At 41.8% G+C, this 21,545-nt stretch overlaps 1 protein-coding gene across 1 annotated transcript in view; it reads right to left on the bottom strand.

Annotated features, from left to right (window-relative positions):
- The window catches only part of TCTN1 (tectonic family member 1), a 56,207-nt gene extending 35,223 nt beyond the window's left edge, over positions 1-20,984 (bottom strand). Inside the window, exon 1 of the mRNA XM_021074349.1 lies at positions 20,669-20,984. The gene's annotated coding sequence lies outside the window, so the exon portion shown is untranslated. The remainder of the gene's footprint in view (positions 1-20,668) is intronic.

The raw sequence follows: 21,545 nt of genomic DNA, 5'->3' as shown, positions 1-21,545 counted from the left end.
TGTATCAATTTTGTTTGTCTTTGTTTTTCTTTTTTGTTTCATTTTGTTTTTAGGGCTGCACCCATCGACATATAGAAGTTCCCAGGTTAGGGGTCAAATTGGAGCTGCCCACCTACACCACAGCTCAAGACAACGCCAAATCCTTGACCCACTGAGTGAGGCCAGGAATGGAACCCACATCTTCATGGATATTAGCTGGGTTTGCTACTGTTGAGCCACACCGGGAACTCCTTAAACATGGTAAGTATTCAAGAAACACATTTTCCAATTCAAAGAATGCCCAAACAGGGAGTTCCCGTCGTAGCTCAGTGGAAACAAATCTGACTAGCATCCATGAGGACACAGGTTCGCTCCCTGGCCTCACTCGGTGGGTTAAGGATCCAGCGTTGCCATGAGCTGTGGGGTAGGTCGCAGACATGGCTTGGATCCCACATTGCTGTGGCTGTGGTGCAGACCAGTGGCTACAGCTCCCACTTGACCCCTAGCCTGGAAACTTCCATATCCCTCTGGGGTAGACCTAAAAAGAAAAAAAATGCCCAAACAGTAAATATATACATATATATATATATATGCATAGTTTATTAAATTTATACAGCAAAGCTAAATCATCAAAATGACATCTTTAGTACCTTCCTACAGCATTCCAGAGAAAATTGTATAAAAATAATTGGATCAAATGTATAATACAGATATTTCCAATTCTTTTTTTCTACAAAGGATTCCTTAACAAACACCTGAAATTCTGGACCATTTTTAATAACTGATGTAACACTTCCCTTAAAAAATGGTATTATTTTTCTAAACCTTCATCTCATGACTTCTAAATCCAGGACTTGTTTTTGTTGATCTTAAATCTTCTCTTTACTTCCAGGCCTCTACTTTCTTTTCTATTCCTTAATATCTGTCAATCACTTTGTCCTATTTTCCATTTTGAAATTTTAGGCTGTTAGATTAATATTTTGATAAAAGTAAATTTCAGTTTTAAGATTTTCATGTTTATGGTTTGGGAAATATTCTCAACACCCCTTCTGGTTCAATTTCAAACACTCTGTAAGTGGCCCCAAAGAAATTTTATTACATCTTACACTGTCAAAATGAGGGTTGCATCAACTTAGATTCATTTTTTTGCAAACCTTGGGAACACTGAAACCTTTCATTTCACAGGTGACCCATTTCTGCCAGATTTTCTCATTTTTCAACCCAGAGGATCTTTTCTCCTTTCCTTCTTTTCTGGCCTTGGCATGTTCCCTCATTAGGATGGAAGGACACAAGGAAGGGCCAAGACCTATTTCCATATTTTGTCCCAAACTGTAGCACTTGCGGTGTGCATAAATGTTTGTGATTTAAAACGTCCATCTGTTTCTCCAGGATTATTGGCATCCTCGACTCCTTATAGTCTGTGCCAGCATTGAGAGGAATCGAGACAATTCAGCTTTTTGGAATTCAGCACTTGGAAGCCACTGCATTCAAGAGTCTAAAAAATCAAAGACAGGAGTAGCTGGGCGGACAAATAGCTGAGGCTGACTTAATATGACAGTGTTAACTCCTTGGTCTTTGGTGTGATTTGGAGTGAATTGGTTGTTATTGCTATTATTATTGCTAAAGTTGTGGCTTCTAATTTGTCTAAAATGAAGTATCCAGTTTTGCCTGAGTAACTATATCCATCCATCTTTATTCATCTGAGCCAAATATTTTATAAATAGGGAGGCAGAATCATCAAGCTTTATAAAGGGATTTCTTAGAACAACAGGAGGTCAAGGTTGTGTGAGGACAGAAGGCTGACTCCACCGTTTTAACTGAAGCGAACAGTCCAGTGATTCATTTCTAAATCAACACCCAGAAGAAAATAATTCCCAACTTCTCTCCTCCTCCTCCTCCCATGTCCCATGTGCCTAATCAACCATAAGATCCCATTCTTGTTCTTCAAATGTTTTCTGAAACATTATGGAGGCAGAGGGCTATTTGAGCAGACTTTACATTCTTAAAAGGTCTCAAATTTAAAAGTTTGACCTTTTCTGAAAATAAAATAATAAATACGATCAGGTCACAGAAACATACTGACAGGAATGAAATAATTCTCTGTTTACCAGACAACTTTAAACTTGCATCCTATCATTGGACCATACTGCAGTCAAATAAACTAGTAGGCTTTTTAAGAATCACTTCATTTTTACTTATTTGTCTTTTTAGGGCCATGCCCATGGCGTATAGAAGTTCCCAGGCTAGGGGTCAAATCAGAGCTACAGCTGCCAGCCTACGCCACAGCCACAGCAATGCTAGATCTGAGCCTCATCTGTGACCTAAACCTCAGTTCTCAGCAAAGCCTGATCCTTAACTCACTGAGCAAGGTCAGGGATCGGACCCATGACCTTATGGATACTAGTTAGGTTTGTTACTGCTGAGCCACAGGGAACTCCTAAGAATCATTTGAAAAATTATTTTCAGGAGTTCCCCTCTTGGCTCAGCAGTAAGAAACCCAACTACTATCCATGAGGATGCAGGTTCGATCCCTGGCTTCACTCAGTGGATTAAGGATCCAGCGTTGCCGTGAGCTATGGTATAGGTCACAGACAGGACTCGGATCTGGTGTTGCAGTGGCTGTGGCATAGGCCAGCAGCTATAGCTCTGATTTGACCCCTTGCCTGAGAACTTCCATATGCCAAGAGTGCAGCCCTAAAAAGAAAAGAAAAGAAAAAATTCCGATTGCAGTATTACAATCACAATAAAAGGCACAAAAAGACCACTGTGCACGTCACCAAAATCATTTTGTCACATTTACCCCACATTTCTTTTTAGTTAGTTTTTCTTATTTTGCTGTTTTGTTTTTGTTTTCCCTCTCTGGCAGCATGTGGCAGTTCCTGGGCCAGGTATCAAACCAACACCATAGCAATGACCGAAGCCACTGCAGTGGCAATGCTAGATCCTTAATCTGCTGCACCACAAGATAACTCCTTTTTAGTCAGTTTTATTGAGAGATAATTTATATGCAGTATTAATTTTTGTATACAGTTTTTGATATGCAGGTTTTTCATGCATCAATGCACAGTTTTTTGGTATGCAATTTTATGAGTTTAACACATACAGTCATGTAAGCACAACCACTATCAAGATACAGAAAAATTTTATCACCCATAAAAGTTCCCCCATGCCCGTTTCCAATCAGCCCCTCCTACTGCTCCAGCCCAGGAAGACAATGATATACCTATTTCCTGTCCCTGTGGTTTTTCCCTTTTCCAGAATATCACATCAATGGATATGTAGCCTTTTGAGCCTGACTGCTTTCATTTAACCTAACGCCTTTGAATTTATCCACATTGCATGTGCAGACAGTCTGTTTATTTATTTATTATTATTATGGTAAAAAAAATCCACATAACATTGAATTTACTATCTTAATCTTTTTTTTTTTAATGGCCACACCTGTGGCATATGGAGATTCCTGGGCCAGGGACTGAATTTGAGCCACAGCAGCAACCTATGATGTACTTGCTGTGGCAATTTCAGTCCTTTATTACACTGTACCATGCCCAAGATCAAATGCACAAATCCACAGTGACCAGAGCTGCTGCAGTCAGGTTCTTAACCCATTGCACCACAATGCAAACTCCCATCTTATTCATTTTTAAGTGTACAGTTCAGCAGTGTTAAGTATTTTCACATTGTTGTGCAACACATCCTGAGGAGTGTGGAGTGATGTTTCATTGTGGTTTTGATTTGCAATTTTTTTTCTTTGTCTCTTGTCCTTTTAGGGCCGAACCCTCGGCATATGGAGGTTCCCAGGAGAGGGGTCTAATCTGAGATGTAGCTGCCGGCCTACACCACAGCCACAGCCACGCCAGATCCTTAACCCGCTGAGTGAGGCCAGGGATCGAACCCACAACCACATGGTTCCTAGTTGGATTCATTTCTGCTGCACCATGACGGGAACTCCTTGATTTACATTTTGATAATAATTAGTAATATCGAGCATCTTTCCTGTGCTCATTGGAGACTTGTATATCTTCTTTGGAGAAATGTCTATTCAGGTTTTTTGCCCTGAATTGGATTTTTATTATTGTGATTGAGATGCAGAAGTTCATTATACATTCTGGATATTAACCCCTCATTGGATATATAATTTGCATTATTTTCTACCATGCCATGCCATAGGTTTTGACTTTTCATTCTGTTGATTGCTCCTTTTGACATACAGCAGTTTTTAAGTTTGGTGTGGTCCCATTTGTCTACTTTTTCTTTTGTTGCCTGTGCTTTTGATGCTATATCCAGAAAATCACTGCCAAAACCAATGTCCTAAAACTTTTCTCCTATGTTTTCTGCTATGTAGTTTAATAGTTTTAATCTATTTTGAGTTAATATTTTAGGTAAGGGTCTAATGTCAAAGTTTTTTGTTTTGTTTTGTTTTCAGGGCTGCACGTGTGATATATGTAAGTTCCCAGGCTAGAGGTGCAGCTGCCAGTCCATGCCACAACCACAGCAATGCTGGATGCAAGCTGCATCTGTGACCTACCCTGCAGCTACTGGCAACACTGGATCCTTAATCCACTGAGGGAGGCTGGGCATTGAAACTGCATCTTCACAGACACTATTATCGGGTTTTCAACCCACTGAGCCACAATGGGAACTCCTAACTTCATCCTTTTAGCATATGGATATCCAGTTTTCCCAACACCATTTGTTGAAGAGACTGTCCTTTCCCCCATCACTCAGTCCTAACACCATTGTTAAAAATAATTTGGCCGGGAGTTCCCGTCATGGTGCAGTGGTTAACGAATCCGACTAGGAACCATGAGGTTGCAGGTTCGGTCCCTGCCCTTGCTCAGTGGGTTAACGATCCGGCGTTGCCGTGAGCTGTGGTGTAGGTCGCAGATGTGGCTCGGATCCCGTGTTGCTGTGGCTCTGGCGTAGGCTGGTGGCTACAGCTCCGATTGGACCCCTAGCCTGGGAACCTCCATATGCCGCGGGAGCGGCCCAAGAAACAGCAAAAAGACAAAAAAAAAAAAAAATAATAATAATAATAATTTGGCCATACATTTGGGAGTTTCAATCCACTCCTTTTTATTGCTAATAAGTATCCTCTAAAGGTTATACCACAATTCCTTTATTCATTCACCAGTTGAAAGAATTTGAGCTTTTCCAGTTTTGGGCAATTACAAATAAAGCCACTATAAACATTCACATCGAGATTTTGTGTGATTTTCATTTCTCTTGGGTACATACCTAGGGGTGAGATTTCTGGGTTGTGTGGTATTTAATTTTACAAGACACTGCTCAACTTTCCCCTAAAGTGGCAGCTGCACATTGTGCATTCCCACCAACAATGTGTGAGATTTGCAGCTGCTCCCCACACTCATGAAAACTTGGTGTGGTCAGTTTTGTTTTATTTCCATTTTTAGCTATTCAAATAATTGTGTGGTGGCATCTCATTGCACTTGTGTTAGTTGGCTTTTAATAGGTTCATTCATCTTGGAATGGCACATGTACATAGCATTTTAACCTTGGGGTACCCCAAATATTTGTTAAATAGTAAATGAAGAAATAAATTCATTTTTTGTAAACAGAGAGCCTCAGAAAATGAAAGTGAGTTGAGGGGCACTGCTCTCTCTTCCCCACTTCTATTTCTGTTTCCGGCTTGTAACATGTTTTCATCCTTCGTGTTGGGTCTGCAGGTAGTTCCGTTTTCACTCACCCTTTCCTGAAAGCCTGTGAGTGAATTCTTGAGACCTAAACCAGCTTTGCTTTGCCCTTGCCATGGGGTCAGGTATTTCTGCCACTGCCTGTTTGACCTTTTGTTCATCCAAATTTGTTGTCAAGAATGTGGAGACCAGAGAAAAGCAAATACAAGATTGGGTAAACCTATGTCAAAAGCACCAGCCTCACACTGTTAAAGCATGTTTTTCAAGCCCCATATCGGAACCCATGGTCTGACAAGTGTGTATGTAGTTATGAAGACAATTTAAAAATTAGAATGTCCTGGAGACATCGGAATTATTGCGGCCATAGTTATGAAAAGTCTGGATGGAACTAACCCTAAATCCAAACCCCCAGAATCCCCATATCTACATTATTATCAATTGATTAGGGGCAAAAAAAAAGATCGTCTGATTAGAAATGATGAAGTTTAATTAGGTTTGTTTGGACAAAGACTCAAAGACTTTTTTTTTTTTTTGTCTTTTTGCTATTTCTTTGGGCCGCTCCCGCGGCATATGGAGGTTCCCAGGCTAGGGGTCCAATCGGAGCTGTAGCCACCAGCCTACGCCAGAGCCACAGCAATGCGGGACCCAAGCCGCACCTGCAACCTACACCACAGCTCACGGCAACGCCGGATCGTTAACCCACTGAGCAAGGGCAGGGACCGAACCCGGAACCTCATGGTTCCTAGTCATATTCATTAACCACTGCGCCACGACAGGAACTCCTCAAAGACTTTTTAATACAGATCACTTGTGAGCCTCTTAAAACAAATAATCAAAGTCTGTCCAAATAAAATCCAGCTGCAGGTTCTCCCTCAGAGGGCAGTTGCTTACTACAGTGGGATAATAAAGGGTCAGTCATATTTTAATTTCTGCCCCCTCTTAACATGAATCAACCTAAAAATTCCCTTTTAAAATGTTTTCTGCAAGACATAAGAAGCTGGTAAATATAACAGTTTCCAGGAAGGAAGAGAGAAGAAAAGTCAATCTTCAATCTATTTTGCATGCATTACTTTTTTTTCCCCATTTTTTCCATTTTTGGCCACCCCATGGCATATGGAGTTCCTGGGCCAGGGGTCAGATCTGAGCTGCACTCTCGACCTAAGCCACAGCTGTGAAACACCAGATCCTTAACCCACTGAACCTGAGTCCCAGCGCTCCTAAGACACTGCCAATCCCATTGCACCACAGTGAGAACTCCATAACTAATTTTTAAATTAAATAAGCCCAACAATAAAACAAATTTAAAAACATATGTCCCCTCTCTTAATCATATCATCCACGTGTTCCATGAGGGGGAGCATTTGGAAAACAGGACAAAAGTCCTTTGTCCTGCCAGCCTACTCAACATCAAACTAGACTTAAAAGTAAATTTTTTCTTTTTCTTTTTTTTTCCTTCTTTTGCTTTTTAGGGCCACACCTGTGGGCATATGGAAGTTCCCGAGATAGGGGTCAAATCAGAGATGCAGCTGCCAGCCTGCACCACAGCCACAGCAACCAGATCTGAGCCGCATCTGTGACCAACGCCACAGCTCACTGCAATGCTGGATCCTTAACCTACTGAGCAAGGCCAGGAATTAAACCGGTATCCTCATGGATACTAGTCCTTCTTAACCCACTGAGCCACAACAGGAATTCCAGAAAGTAAATGTTACACCTTGTGGACATTTTTCAAGTTGAAAAAAAATTAGACTCAAATAAATTATGCATTCTTCTATGGTTGTACTCGAAGAAGTGTTTACTTTGAGGAGTTAATGAAAGTACATCTCACTGTTCTTGAAAGTTATTAAAGGGTTGGCATTGAGGGAGATCAGTTGCTATCCACGTTACTTCTGTTAGTCACTGGTTGCCATGATTTAGAGGCTGGCCCTGGGTTTTGACATTTCAGAAACAAACTCCTTCCAGATCAGTCCAGGATTCCTGGGTCATGGTAAAGAGAAGTCCATTTATTGTTCCTACTTATTATTCAAATCTCATCTCCTTCAGGAGGCCCTCTGGCCCTGACCCACCAAGAAGATTGATCATCACAAACTATGGAGCAAGACCAGCCTGAGTTATTCTTGTTAACTCAGCTGGGTGACCTTGAGCAAGTTATTTAACCTCTCTGATAAAATCTATCATACTGATATTTCCAACTAAAATCAAGACTAGAAGGGTTCCACTATCACATTTAGAATGGATAGACAATAAGATCTTACTGTATAGCATAGGGGAACTACATCCAATCTCCTGGGATAGACCATGACAGAAAATAATATTTTTAAAAGAATGTATATATATATATATATATATATATATATATATATATGACTGAGTCACAGCAGAAATTGGCACAACACTGTAAATCAACTATACTTAAAAAAAAAGACAAGAGGGGTTTTACTTAACCATAATGATCTTATATATGTATATCCTTCCTCCCACACCATAAAGCTTGGTTCTCAAAACTCCAACATATTTATTATTTGCTTTGTCCCAAAATACACTTAGCAGAGTGCTAAATCTCAGAATAACAGTATCAATACTACCAACAAACATACGATTATTTTTAAAAGATTTTTTTTAGTTGCACACTTCCGTATAATCCCTCTGTTTTTAGCATGTTGCCTCACTTCCACCCTTTTCTCTGAGTGCTATCTCTAAACCAAGAGTTGCCAGGTTTCAAGTTCTCCAAAGCATCCTCTGTGCAGGGATTGGGGCAAGGAGTCAAAGGAGGGGACTGCGGGGTTAACAGCTCCTAGTATATATGTCCAATAATTATGTCTTCAATCCCCTTCTCTCCCGGGTACCTGGGATCTCAATTTCTGAGCCTTTCTGGAGTTCAGCAGCTCCAACCAGTTTACTTCTCACTGGCATCCCCTTCTTTAGACCTAGGGTTTCTCCACTCAGCTCAGCATTTATCTGCCTCCTATCTTCCAGAAAGAATTTGACATCTTTTATGAGCATGTTCTCTCTTGTTCTCTTTGGGTTCAGACCTTTCAGATTCTCTTTTTATCATTTTAGTAGTGTTTCAGGAGAGAGCAGAGATATCTGCGTGGGTTCCATTCCCACTGTTTCTATATGTTTCCTGCAAACATTTTCTATATCAGGCATAGAGATGTAGTATACTGAAATGGTTAAGAGCACACATTCTGAAGCCATGATGTTTGAGTTCAAATTCCCACTTTTGCTGCCTTCTAGCTGTATAACTCAGGCATGCTTTCTCCTTCCAGACTCCTCTTTTAGAAAATGGGGATACTAGTGTTACCTGTGGCAAAACTGTGTGCACAATACCACACTAGGCGCATTTATTAAGCACTCCAAAGGCTTTAAAATGTCATTAAATGGGGTTCCCATTGTGGGTTAGAAACCCAACTAGTATCTGTGAGGATATGGGTTCGATCCCTGCCCTCACATAGTGGGCTGGGGATCTGGTGTTGCCGTGAGCTATGTAGATCTCAGATGTGGCTTGGATCTGCATTGCTGTGGCTGTGGTGTAGGATGACAGCTGCATCTCTGGTTTGACCTGGGAACATCCACATGCCACAGGTGGGGCCCTAAAAAGACAATAAAAATTTTTAAATGTCATTAAAGAAAGAGTTGGAGTTCCCGTCGTGGCGCAGTGGTTAACGAATCCGACGAGGAACCATGAGGTTGTGGGTTCAATCCCTGGCCTTGCTCAGTGGGTTAAGGATCCAGCGTTGCCCTGAGTTGTGGTGTAGGTTGCAGACGCTGCTCAGATCCCGCATTGCTGTAGCTCTGACATAGGCCAGCGGCTACAGCTCAGATTCGACCCCTAGCCTGGGAACCTCCATATGCCGCGGGAGCGGCTCAAGAAAAGGCAAAAAGACAATAAATAAATAAATAAATAAATAAATAAAGTTAAGGGTTCTTTAATTGGAAAGGACCAAATGATGTTGATTAATTCTGCCTTAAGCTAAAGGAGAAAAATTGATTCTCTGGTGATCTTAAATTGTGTTTTTCCTTAGGGCTAATTTTGAATCTTGCAGTTTCATATTTACCCTGCAGGTGGCAGCCTTTGTCACCAAAACCGTTTCTCACACAGGGCTGACCCTGAGGGGAAAACAAACCCTCTATATTCTTTCTATCATTCAATCAACAAATATGTACTGAGCACCTATTATGTGCCACGAACCAGGGAAGCAGCAGTAGTCAAGCACACGCCATTGTTGCCTTTTCAAAACCTGCAGTTAGCCACAGCCGTAGAACTTAATTCAAACAAGCTCAGAGTGTATACATGTAAGGATAACCTGACCCCTTTGATGTACAGTGGGAAAATTAAAAAAAAAAAAAAAAAAAAAACAAGCTGAGAGGACCTCCAAAGAAAACCTTTCCTTGTGAACCTACTACTACCATGAAGCACCAGGATTTCGTTAGGACTCCTAATTGGAGTCCTAACTTCAGGACAGGATGCCCTCTTGAACAAATGACTCTGTAAAGGACATTACTTAACACCAATTCTTTTTCAAGCTTATTAGCCCTTAAAAGGGGGTTTTTATAAGCTCCACCCATGGAGAAAAGGATTGGGAGGTGAAGTGGCATTGAGACAGTCAACAATGCCTAAAGCAGGTGTTGAGGTGTTGGAGTGGGTGAACAGGAGGATTTATGAATTAAGGCCAGAGATGACAACTCTCAGAATGTCCCCCAAGGTGTTCACTCGTGGTTCAGCGGGTTAAGGATCTAGCATTGTCACTACTGTGGCTCTGGCTACAGCTGTGGCTCAGGATTGTTCCCTGGCCTGGGAACTTCCTCATGCTGGCCAAAAAAGAAGTACAAAAAAAAAAGTCCCCCAATTTTTAAACCAAACATTTCCTTATTAAGAAAAATGATCCAAAATTTGGAAATAAGACCAAGAGAGGGCAGTGCAGTTATTTTCATGTCATCTAGGACATTGTTTAGCAAGTCCACCCAAGGATTAATTCTCTAGCAGGGGTTGGAAGGCTTTTTCTGGTAAAGGTCCAAGATAGTAAATATTTTAGACTTTGGGGCTATAGGCTGTCTATCAAGTAAACTTAGACATCATAGTACTCCCTTGTTGTAGAGTAAAAGCAGCCTCAGACAATCTGTAAACAAATGGATATGGCTGTGATCCAATAAAACTTTATTATAAACAAAAGCAGCAGAGCCAGACCTGGCCGACTGGCTGGATATGTAGGCCAAGGGATGTACATTTGCCTGGCTATTTACTATTGATTAAAGTCTCTGATTTTTGTCTGGTTTGAGTTTCAAAGTATTCCTCTCCACTATCAAAAAGAACCCCAAAGCTCATCATTTTTATTCCCTGCAAAGAGTAACCAGGTTAGTATCAAAGACTCCTACTTCCTCAAATACCTACTTCCTGGTTCTCTGAACAAGTTTTACCTTCTTACTGTTTCCTCTTTACCAAGTTGAACACATTTTTGACATAGGTTCATTCTCTATTTGAATGAGTCATGTTTAGACATTGTTGTTTGTTACACTTTTGTTGTTCCCCAGTACTCAGCAGGAAAACGTATGATCTAAGAGCCCTGTGTTACCATGGAAGGTAGCAAAGAAAGAAGGAACTTAGGGACTGCATCCCACTGTGTTGTCAAACTCAGAGGACAGAAGGAGGGAAATCCCCTGTGAAGGGGGCAGAGTTTTTGTGCCTTTGGGAAGGAATAAAAAGCTGATAGAATTTCCCTCCAAATTCCCCTCCACTCACTATGAATAAGGCATCATTCTTCGTATTTCCAAAAATGGACTACAGGAAGAATCATTCTATCTTATCCAATTTCAGAGTTGATCTCCAGAATTTCACTTACACGTTTCAGTGCTGAAGTCCTGGCCTCCTCAAATCTTTTTAAATCAAGCTTTTGGAATTCCCTGATGGTTCAGCAGGTTAAGGATCTGGCCTTGTTGCTGCTATGGCTCTGGTTACTGCTGCAGTGAGAGTTCGATTCCTGGGCCAGAGAACTTCTACATGCCATGGGCATGGCCTATAAATAAAGAAACAAACCTTACCCCAAGGTGTTATAGACTGAATGTCTGTGTCCCTCAAAATGCATATGTTGAAGCCCTAATGCGACTATAATTAGTGACAAGGCTTTGGGGAGGTACATGAAATTAAAAGAGGTCATAAGGGAGTTCCCATTGTGGCACAGCAGAAACCAAGAGGTTATGGGTTCGGTCTCTGGCCTCGATCAATGGGTTAAGGATCCAGTGTTGCCCTGAGCTGTAGTGTAGGCTGCAGACACAACTGTGTGTTGCTGTGGCTGTGGTATAGGTCGGCAGCTGTAGCTCCAATTCAACCCCTAGCCTGGGAATCTCCATGTGCCATGAGTGTGGCCCTAAAAAGAAAATAAATAAATAAATGAGGTCATAAGGAAGAGGCTCTAATCTGATAGAGCTGTACCCTTATAAGAGGAAGCCACATGAAGATATAGCAAGCAGGAAGCCATCTGCAAGCCATGAAGAGACCTCTCACCAAACCCAAGCTTCGTGGTACCCCCTTCTCAGATTTCCAGCTTCCAGAACTCTGAGAAAATAATCTGTTCTTTAAGCCACCCATTCTATGGTAATTTTTTTTTTTTTTTAGCCACCCATCCTTTCAGCATTTATTGAGCATTTACCTTGTTTGATGCACCATTCAAGGTACTGGGGACATACAAATGCATAAGGCTCAGTGTCTGTCTTTTTTTTTTTTTCCCATTGTAAGCATTTTATTTTATTTTATTTTACTTTTTTTATTTTCCCACTGTACAGCAAGGGGGTCAGGTTATATGGTAATTTTTATGGCAACCTGGGCTGATTTAAGACATTGCCCAACCCAGTACATTTGCATTTGCTCTTCCCTCTGCCTGGAATAATGCCCTTCCTCCAGAACCCTGAACAGCTAGCTGTTTTTCTCAAATTTGCATTTAGGTTTCAGTTGAAATGACACCTATTCAGAGAGGCTTTCTCTGTCCATCCAGATTTAGTCTCCCCCCTGCAGTCATGTCCCTGAGTACTAACGCAATTGGGTATCTCTTCATGTCTATTGGGTTTTCTCTTCTGAAGTACCCTGTTAAAAAAATAAGCCGAGGCCTATTGAAACTTTTGATGAGACTAACAATACTGTAAATTAACTATACTTCAATTTTTTAAAAAAGGAAAAATTTTTGAGTTTGAGCAAAAATTGATTCAAATCAGGCAATACCAAACCAGAAGTGCTTGGGTGCTTCAGGGACAGGAGCTGGGGGCAAGACTTATAGAAAAGACATAGAAGCACAGCAAGAAAATAATTTGAGGAGTTCCCGTCGTGGCGCAGTGGTTAACGACTAGGAACCATGAGGTTGCGGGTTCGGTCCCTGCCCTTGCTCAGTGAGTTAACGACCCAGCGTTGCTGTGAGCTGTGGTGTAGGTTGCAGACGCGGCTTGGATCCCGCGTTGCTGTGGCTCTGGTGTAGGCCGATGGCTACAGCTCCGATTGGACCCCTAGCCTGGGAATCTCCATATGCCGCGGGAGCGGCCCAAGAAATAGCAAAAAGACAAAAAAAAAAAAAATAATAATAATAATAATTTGATTGGCTGAGTTTAAGTGGTTGCCTTATTTGAGAAAGATTAGTTGGTTGTTTGTGATTGGTTGTCCTTAGGTTCTGATTTCTTAACCTAAAGGCATTTACTTTTTGGCTGAAATATGTAGGCTATTAAAGTATTAGAACCATCTCAATCGAATGGCCTCTTTATCTAATTTAACATACTGTTGGACATTTTTTATATTTTTCTACCTTTTTTTTTTTTTTTGCTTTTTAGGGCCCTACCCTCGGCATAGGCATATGGAGGTTCCCAGGCTAGGGGTCAAATTGGAGCTATAGGTGCAGGCCTACGCCAAAGCCACAGCAACACAGAATCCCAGCCACGTCTGCAACCTATGTCACAGCTCACAGCAACACTGGATCCTTAACCCACTGAGCAAGGCCAGGGATCGAACCTGTATCCTCATGGATTCTAGTCAGATTCATTTCCGCTGAGCCACGACAGGGACTCCTAAAATTTTTTACTGTAATTGATTCACAATGTTCTGTAAACTTCTGCTGCACAGCAAAGTCCCCAGTTACACATATACATACATTCTTTTTCTCATATTATTCTTTCACCATGTTCCATCACAAGTGATTGGATATAGTTCCCTACGCTGTACATAGGACATCACTGCTTATCCATTCTAAATGTAATAGTTTGCATCTACTAATCCGAACTCCCAGCCCATCCCACTCCCTCCCCCTCCCCTTGGCAACCACAAATCTGCTCTCCCTGTCCATGAGTCTATTTCTATTCTGTAGTGAAGGAGTTCTTGATGTACTGGGGATACTAATCCTTTCTTGGCTTTATGCATTACAAATATCTTTTCTCAGACTGTGGCTTATTGTTTTTTCCTTTTTGATTGTGCCCTTGGCATGCGGAAGTTCCCAGGCTAGGGATGGAACCCACACCACAGCAGGGACAACAGCACAATGGCAAAGACAACACTGAATCCTCAACCTACTGTACCACCAAAGAACTCCTGTGGCTTAGCATTTTTATTTTATTTAAGTATTTTTTTAATGGTGTCTTTTATTGTGCAGAAGCTCTAACCTTTTAAAAATATTAATTGTGGTAAAACATGCATGACATAAAATTTAAGGCAGCATTTAAAAGTGTACGGTTCAGTGGCATTAAACACATTCACATTATTGTGAAATCACACAACCATCCATCTCAAGAACAGTTTTCATCTTGCAAAACTGAAACTTTCCATACACATTAAACAATAACTCCTCATTCCCTCTGCCCTCTAGGCCCTGGAAAACACCGTTCTACCTTCTTTTCTTTCTTTCTTTCTTTTTTTAATTTTTTAAAGGACTGATCCTGCGGCACATGGACATTCCCAGGTTAGGGGTTGAGTCAGAACTGCAGGTGCAGATGCTGGTCTACACCACAGCCATGGCAACACCAGATCCGAGAGCCTCATCTGCCACCTATACTGAAGCTTGTGGCAACACCAGTCCTTAACCCACTGAGCAAGGCCAGGATCTAACCTGCATTCTCAGGTTCTTATACTGCTGAGCCACAATGGGAACTCTCTCCCCATTCTACATTCTGTCTCTATGAATTTGATTCTCCCAGCTACCTCATAAAAGCAGAATTATATAGTATTTGTCTTTTTTGTGCCTGGCTTATTTCACTTACAATAATTTCCTCAAAATTCATCTATGTTGTAACATATGTCAGGATTTCCTTCCTTTTTAAGAAAAATAATATTCTATAAATGTATATATCATATTTTGTTAATCAATTCATTCATCAGTGAACACTTGGGTTGCTTCCACCCTTTTTTTTTTTTTAGGGCTGCTCCTGCAGCACATGGAGGTTCCCAGGCTAGTGGTCTAATCAGAGCTCCAGCCGCTAGCCTACACCAGAGCCACAGCAACACCAGATCCAAGCTGTGTCTGCCACCTACACCACAGCTCACGGCAACACCAGATCCTTAACACACTGAGCGAGGCCAGGGATCGAATTTGCAACCTGATGGTTCCTAGTCAGATTTGTTTCCACTGCACCATGATGGGAACTCTAGTTCTACCTTTTGCTTATTGTGAATTATGCTGTTATGAACATGGGTATACAAATATCTGTTTGAGTACCAACTTTCAGCTATTTCAGGTATATACCCAGGAGTGGAATTGCTGTATCATATGGAAATTGCTCCATTTTCGAGGAACCACCATACTGATTTCCACAGAGTCTGTACCATTAAAAAAAATTTTTTTTTCTTTGTCTATTTGTCTTTTTAGGGCCACACCCGCGGCATATGGAAGTTCCCAGGCTAGGGGTCTAATCGGAGCTGTAGCCGCTGGCCTACGCCAGAGCCATAGCAATGCCAGATGCGAGGTACATCTTCGACCTACACCACAGCTCATGGCAACACCGGATCCTCAACCCAGTGAGCGAGGCCAGGGATCAAACCCAAAACTGATTAACAAACTAGTTGTATTCATTTCCACTGCACCACAGTGGGAACTCCAGAGTCTGTACCATTTTATATTCCCACCCACAGTGCAGGACAGCCCCAGTTTTCCCACAACTTTGGTAACATTTGTTATTTCCTGTTTTTGTGTGTGTGGTTTTTAAAACAGTAACTAACTTTCTTTTCTTTTCTTTTTTTGCCATGCCTGTTGCATGTGGAAGTTCCCCAATCAGGGATCTAAGCTGAGCCACAGCAGCAACCCAGCTGCTGCAGTTACAACCCAGATCCTTAACCAGCTTCAGGGCAAAAGAGCTCCCCAAATAGTAACCATCTAAATGGGTATGAGATTGTATCTCTTTGCGATTTTGCTTTGCATTTTGCTGACAATTAGTGATGTCATCTTTTCCTTTGCTTATCCATCATTTGCATATCTTCTTTGACAAAATATCTATTCAAGTTTTTTCTCCATTTTTTTTTTTTTTTTGGTTCTTGTTGAGTTATAAAAATTCTTTTTTTTTTTTTTCTTTGCTTTTTAGGGCCTCATATAGAAGTTCCCAGGCTGGAGGTTGTGCTGGAGCTATAGCTGCCAACCTATGCCACAGCCACAACAAATCCAGATCTGAACTACATCTGGGACCTACACCACAGCTCACAGCAATGCCGGATCCATGATCCACTGAGCAAGACCAGGGATGGAACCTACGTCCTCATGGATACTAGTGAGGTTCATATCCACTGTGAAACTCCCTAGGAATTCTTCATATATTCTGGATATATACTTCTTATCAGATATATAATTTGCATATAATTTCTCCCATTCCATGGGCTGCCTTTCACTCTGTTGATAGTGTTCCTTGATGAAGAGAAATTTTAAATGTTGATGTAGTCCAATGTATCTATTTTTTCTTTTGCTGCCTGTGCTTTTGGTGTTATATCCATCAAGTCATTTGTCAAATCCAAAAAAATTAAGATTTTTACCCCATGTTTTCTTCTAAAAGCTTAATAGTTCTCTCATATTTAGGTCTTTGATCCATTTTGAGGAATTTTTTTCTTTTTTCCTTTTTTGGGTGTCCAGAGGCATATATAGAGTACCCCGGCCAGGGATCAGATCCAAGCCGTAGTTGCCACCTAAGTCACAGCTAGAGCAACCCATTGTGCTGGGCAAGGGATTGAACCTGTGTCCCAGCGCTCCCAAAACACCCTCAGATCCCATGGTGCCACAGCAGGAACTCCATTTTAAGGAACTTTTAACTTCACTTTTTTTTCTTTTGGCAAAGGAGAAAAATTTTATTACTTTGCCAGGCAAAGGAGGTCACAGCATCTAATGCCTTAAAGACTGTGCCCTAGCAATTTTTAATTTTTTTTTTTTTTTTTTTGTCTTTTGTCTTTTTGTTGTTGTTGTTGTTGCTATTTCTTGGGCCGCTCCCGCGGCATATGGAGGTTCCCAGGCTAGGGGGCGAATCGGAGCTGTAGCCACCGGCCTACTCCAGAGCCACAGCAACGCGGGATCCGAGCCGCGTCTGCAGTCTACACCACAGCTCACGGCAACACCGGATCGTTAACCCACTGAGCAAGGGCAGGGACCGAACCCGCAACCTCATGGTTCCTAGTCGGATTCGTTAACCACTGCGCCACGACGGGAACTCCAATTTTTAATTTTTAATGTACATAAATCCAACAAAAATTCCCTAACAGGGGACCGAACCCGCAACCTCATGGTTCCTAGTCGGATTCGTTAACCACTGAGGCACGACAGGAACTCTGAAGCCATCATTTCTTATCCCAATTTTCTACATTTTCTTCCAAAAATTTTTAAAATTTGCTTTCACTTTTAACTCATGGAATTTACTCTTGTATGTGGTGTGAGTTAGGGATTCAATTTGTTTTCTTCCTCCAGAGGGAAAACCAATGTCCTCCCACCATTTTTATAGTAATTTTTTCTCATGAATCTGTAATATAACTTGCATTTCCTCTCAATTTTCCACCTACAAATGAGTTTCTTCTCCCTCTTTTTTTAAGGCTTTCTTAAAATTATATTTTATTCTGTTTATTTATATATTTGAGTGTGCCTGTGACATGTGGAAGTTCCCAGGCCAGGAATCAACCCATATCACAGCAGTGACCCAAGCCATTATAGCAATAAAACAGAACCCTTAGCCCTCTGTGCACAAGAGAACTCCTTCAAATATGCCAATTTAAAAAAAAAAAGCTTCTGTCATACTGCCAGAATAGAACCGGTGGAAAAATGAAAGACAAATAAAGGAAGATCAGCTCACTAAACTGAAGGAAGGCAGGGATTTTTTTTTTTAATTTACAGTGTTTTTTTTTTTTTTTTTTTGTCTTTTGTCTTTTGTTGTTGTTGTTGTTGCTATTTCTTGGGCTGCTCCCTCGGCATATGGAGGTTCCCTGGCTAGGGGTTGAATCAGAGCTGTAGCCACCGGCCTACGCCAGAGCCACAGCAACGCGGGATCCGAGCCGCGTCTGCAACCTACACCACAGCTCAGGGCAACGCCGGATCGTTAACCCACTGAGCAAGGGCAGGGACCGAACCCAAAACCTCATGGTTCCTAGTCGGATTCGTTAACCACTGCGCCACGACGGGAACTCCTTTAATTTACAGTATTTTTTAAATTGAAGTATAGTTGATTTACAATGTTGTATTAATTTCTGCTATACAGCAAAATGAATCATATATATACATATATATGCTCTTTTTTAGTATTCTTTTCCATTATGTTTGATCATAGGACCTTGGATATAGTTCTCTGTACTGTACAGTAAGGTCTTGTTGATTATTCCTTTCATGAATAATAACTTACATCTGCTAACCCCAACCTCCCACTCCATCCCTTCCCCAACCCCCTCCCCCTCGGCAACCAAAAGCTTGTTCCCTATGTCAAAAATTTACAGTATTTTTAATCACGCTAAAGAGAAACAGATACATAGGTCTGGAAGTGAGACTGGCAGAGGGAACAGCAGATTTCTGTCTTCTCCCATCTGGTGCCCCCTCTGGGGCATGAAATCCTTGACCTTAGGAGGAAAATGGGGGGGATGTTTGCACTCCTTAAACTGCTCGTTAGCTTGTATTTTTCTTTCTATGCTAATATAATTGGTATCACCAGGTTCCCTGTGCCCTGCGGGATGCTTTTCCTCTGTGGCCTCAAGTATCTTCCCTTCCAGCTTGCTCCCATCTTCACACTGATTACTCTCCCCAGAAGGGCAGGGATCTTTTTAAAGCTAAAACTGTTATCTTAATAGACAGATCAGACAGATATGAAAGCGAAATGAGGGGTCTTTCGGTTTGTTTTTTGTTTTCTTCTTTTGTCTTTTGAGGGCCACACCCGCAGCATATGGAGGTTGCCAGGCTAGGGATCCAATCAGAGCTGTAGCTGCTGGCCTACACCAGAGCCACAGCAATGTGGGATCCGAGCCACATCTGCAACCTACACCACAGCTGACAGTAACGCCAAATCCTTAACCCACTGAGCAAGGCCAGGGATCGAACCTGCAACCTCATGGTTCCTAGTCGGATTCGTTTCCACTGTGCTACGACAGGAACTTTAGGAAATGAGTTTTTGAAGGCTCAGCTAGGTAGATTAAGAGGCAGAAGAGAATTTCCCACAGAAGAGAATGCACAGAGGATTAAGGATCTGGCATTCGATCCTGGATTCAGTCCCTAGCCTAGGAACTTCCATATGCTACAGACATGCCCATAAATAAATAAATTTGACATATAACATTAGCTTCAAAATAATCTGATATTTGTATATTCTGCAAAATGATTACTACAGTAAGTCTGGTTAACATCCATTACCACATATGCTTACCAAAAAAAAAGTTTTTTCTTTTGTGATGGGGACTTTTAAGATCCACTCTCAGAAACTTTCAAATATGCATGACAGAATCATATTTTTGAAAACAACCTTGTTCCTCCTTGATTCCCTGAGCAAACCCATTTCCCAGAGACAAAGTCTTCCAGGCATAAGCTTCATTAACTGCCTTCTTAGCTTTTGGATTTTCATTAGCTTTCTCTACTTCAACTCACAAAGAACTGTATCTTCTATATAAGGGTCCTGTTCTTTTAATCTGTCCTCATTGTAAAAACATAACCCCATTCTGTAGGTAAACTCAGAGTCTGGACTCCCCAAATCCAAAGCCATTGATCAAGGCTTATGCAATTAACAAATCAGAGCAGACTTAGGATCCCAGTAGTGGGGTGAGCCTCACCAGCATGTGACAAACCAATGGAGTCAAGAGATCAGCCCTTTCACAGGTCCTGCTCATGACCTTGAAAGAAGCTCAGAACGAAGTACCGAGGAAGAGATTTGCAGCATCCAACTACTCCCTGTGTTGGTACTATAAAAAGGCTACAATCTCACAGACAAGAGCTCTGTTGACCCTGTAGCATTTAGCTGCCTTTGCTGTTTAAAATCCAGTCTAAAGCTTTGCTGAAAGACGTAACACATAAAGCAAAAATCTCCTCACCAAAGCCTAAACACTTGTAACTTTAAGCTCTGCCCTCTTTAAGGGAAGACTCTGGGACAGAAAGGCTTTTTTCCCAATAATGTAATCCCTGTCCAGCCACTTGCTGAGGTCAAAGCTGTACTCACATGGGTTAGGTCAAGGTCTGCCCCAGAGGTTTTTGTACTCAGGCCCCTGCCAGTTACAATCTTGCTGAACAACTATAGCTGTCACAAACTGCCCAGGTCAAGAATCCACTTGACCCACAATTACCTTTCAGCCTAGAGCCCTGACTGCACCAGAAACCTGATCTCCATGGGTTATTTTAGCCCCCAAATGTCAGCCCTCATGCCTGCCTCTGAAGTTTTCTAAAAAGAAAGCTGACATGTTGGGGGGTTATGAGGTAATAGTTCATTACCCCCTTCTTGGCTCTCCTAAATTCTAAGCCCACTGAGACGTAGATGCGTGAATCAGTCAGCTGGAGCTCCAAAGTGTCAGTTTTATTGGTAAGGCTGATTGAGAACATGGCTTTGCTATGTACACAAACCCCACCTGGATTATACTGGTTTACCTTGTCACGGCGAGTCACTGCAGGCCTCCTCCAGAGGGACAGGATCCCCACGTTGGAGCAGGAAACATGTGTAACCAAAGGTCAAATCACAGCAAGAAAGAAAAAGAGAAAAGACCCGATGCAACATGCTTACTGAGACCAAGTCCCCTGAAAACTGAGTTCCCCTGCCAAGTTTATGATTAACCTCTCATCCAAAACTTTATTCCCTTTCTTGTCCGGCCCCATCCCCTTTTGAGGAATATTAAAGAAAAAGGGGGACTGAAACTGAGCAGATCCTTGTGGGGCCTTCCCAGGTACTAGACCTTCCGCGTCCTCTACTTCTTCCTTGGCCTTTCTCCAGAGTTCTAAAGAGCATACTCGAGCAGTTAATAATTAGAATAATAGAGTCACAGGATTCCTAGTTCCTCCCAAAGGGATACAGATAACAATCTGAAACATATCTTTGAGTTGTTCTGCAGAAATTAAGGACCCCCCCCTCCCCCACTCGGTGGAGGATGGTGACAACATGCTAACCACAAGCACGTAGACCCCAGGCTGGCTGGAACCAGAAGGTTGATGATAAAGATTTCCTAAGCATCACCCTGTTACCTCACCACCAACCAATCAGAAAAATGTCCATGAGCTGGTCACGCACCCTGCAACACTCACCCCTAATGTTGCCTTTGAAAACCCTGCCTAAAAGCTATCAGGGAGCTTGAGTCTTTTGAGCACTAGCTGCCTGTTCCCGCTTGGTGCCCTTCAAAAAATGCTGTACTTTCCTTCACCACAAGCTGGTGTCATTAGATTGGCTTTGCTGAACACCTGGCAAACAGACCTGACTTCAGTTTAGTAACATTGGCATTTTCTTCTGAATCCACCAATCAGACCCACTCCTTAT

Source organism: Sus scrofa, chromosome 14, assembly GCF_000003025.6.
Source record: "Sus scrofa isolate TJ Tabasco breed Duroc chromosome 14, Sscrofa11.1, whole genome shotgun sequence".
Taxonomy (NCBI): Eukaryota; Metazoa; Chordata; class Mammalia; order Artiodactyla; family Suidae; genus Sus; species Sus scrofa.
This window is presented reverse-complemented; position numbering and strand designations above follow the sequence as displayed.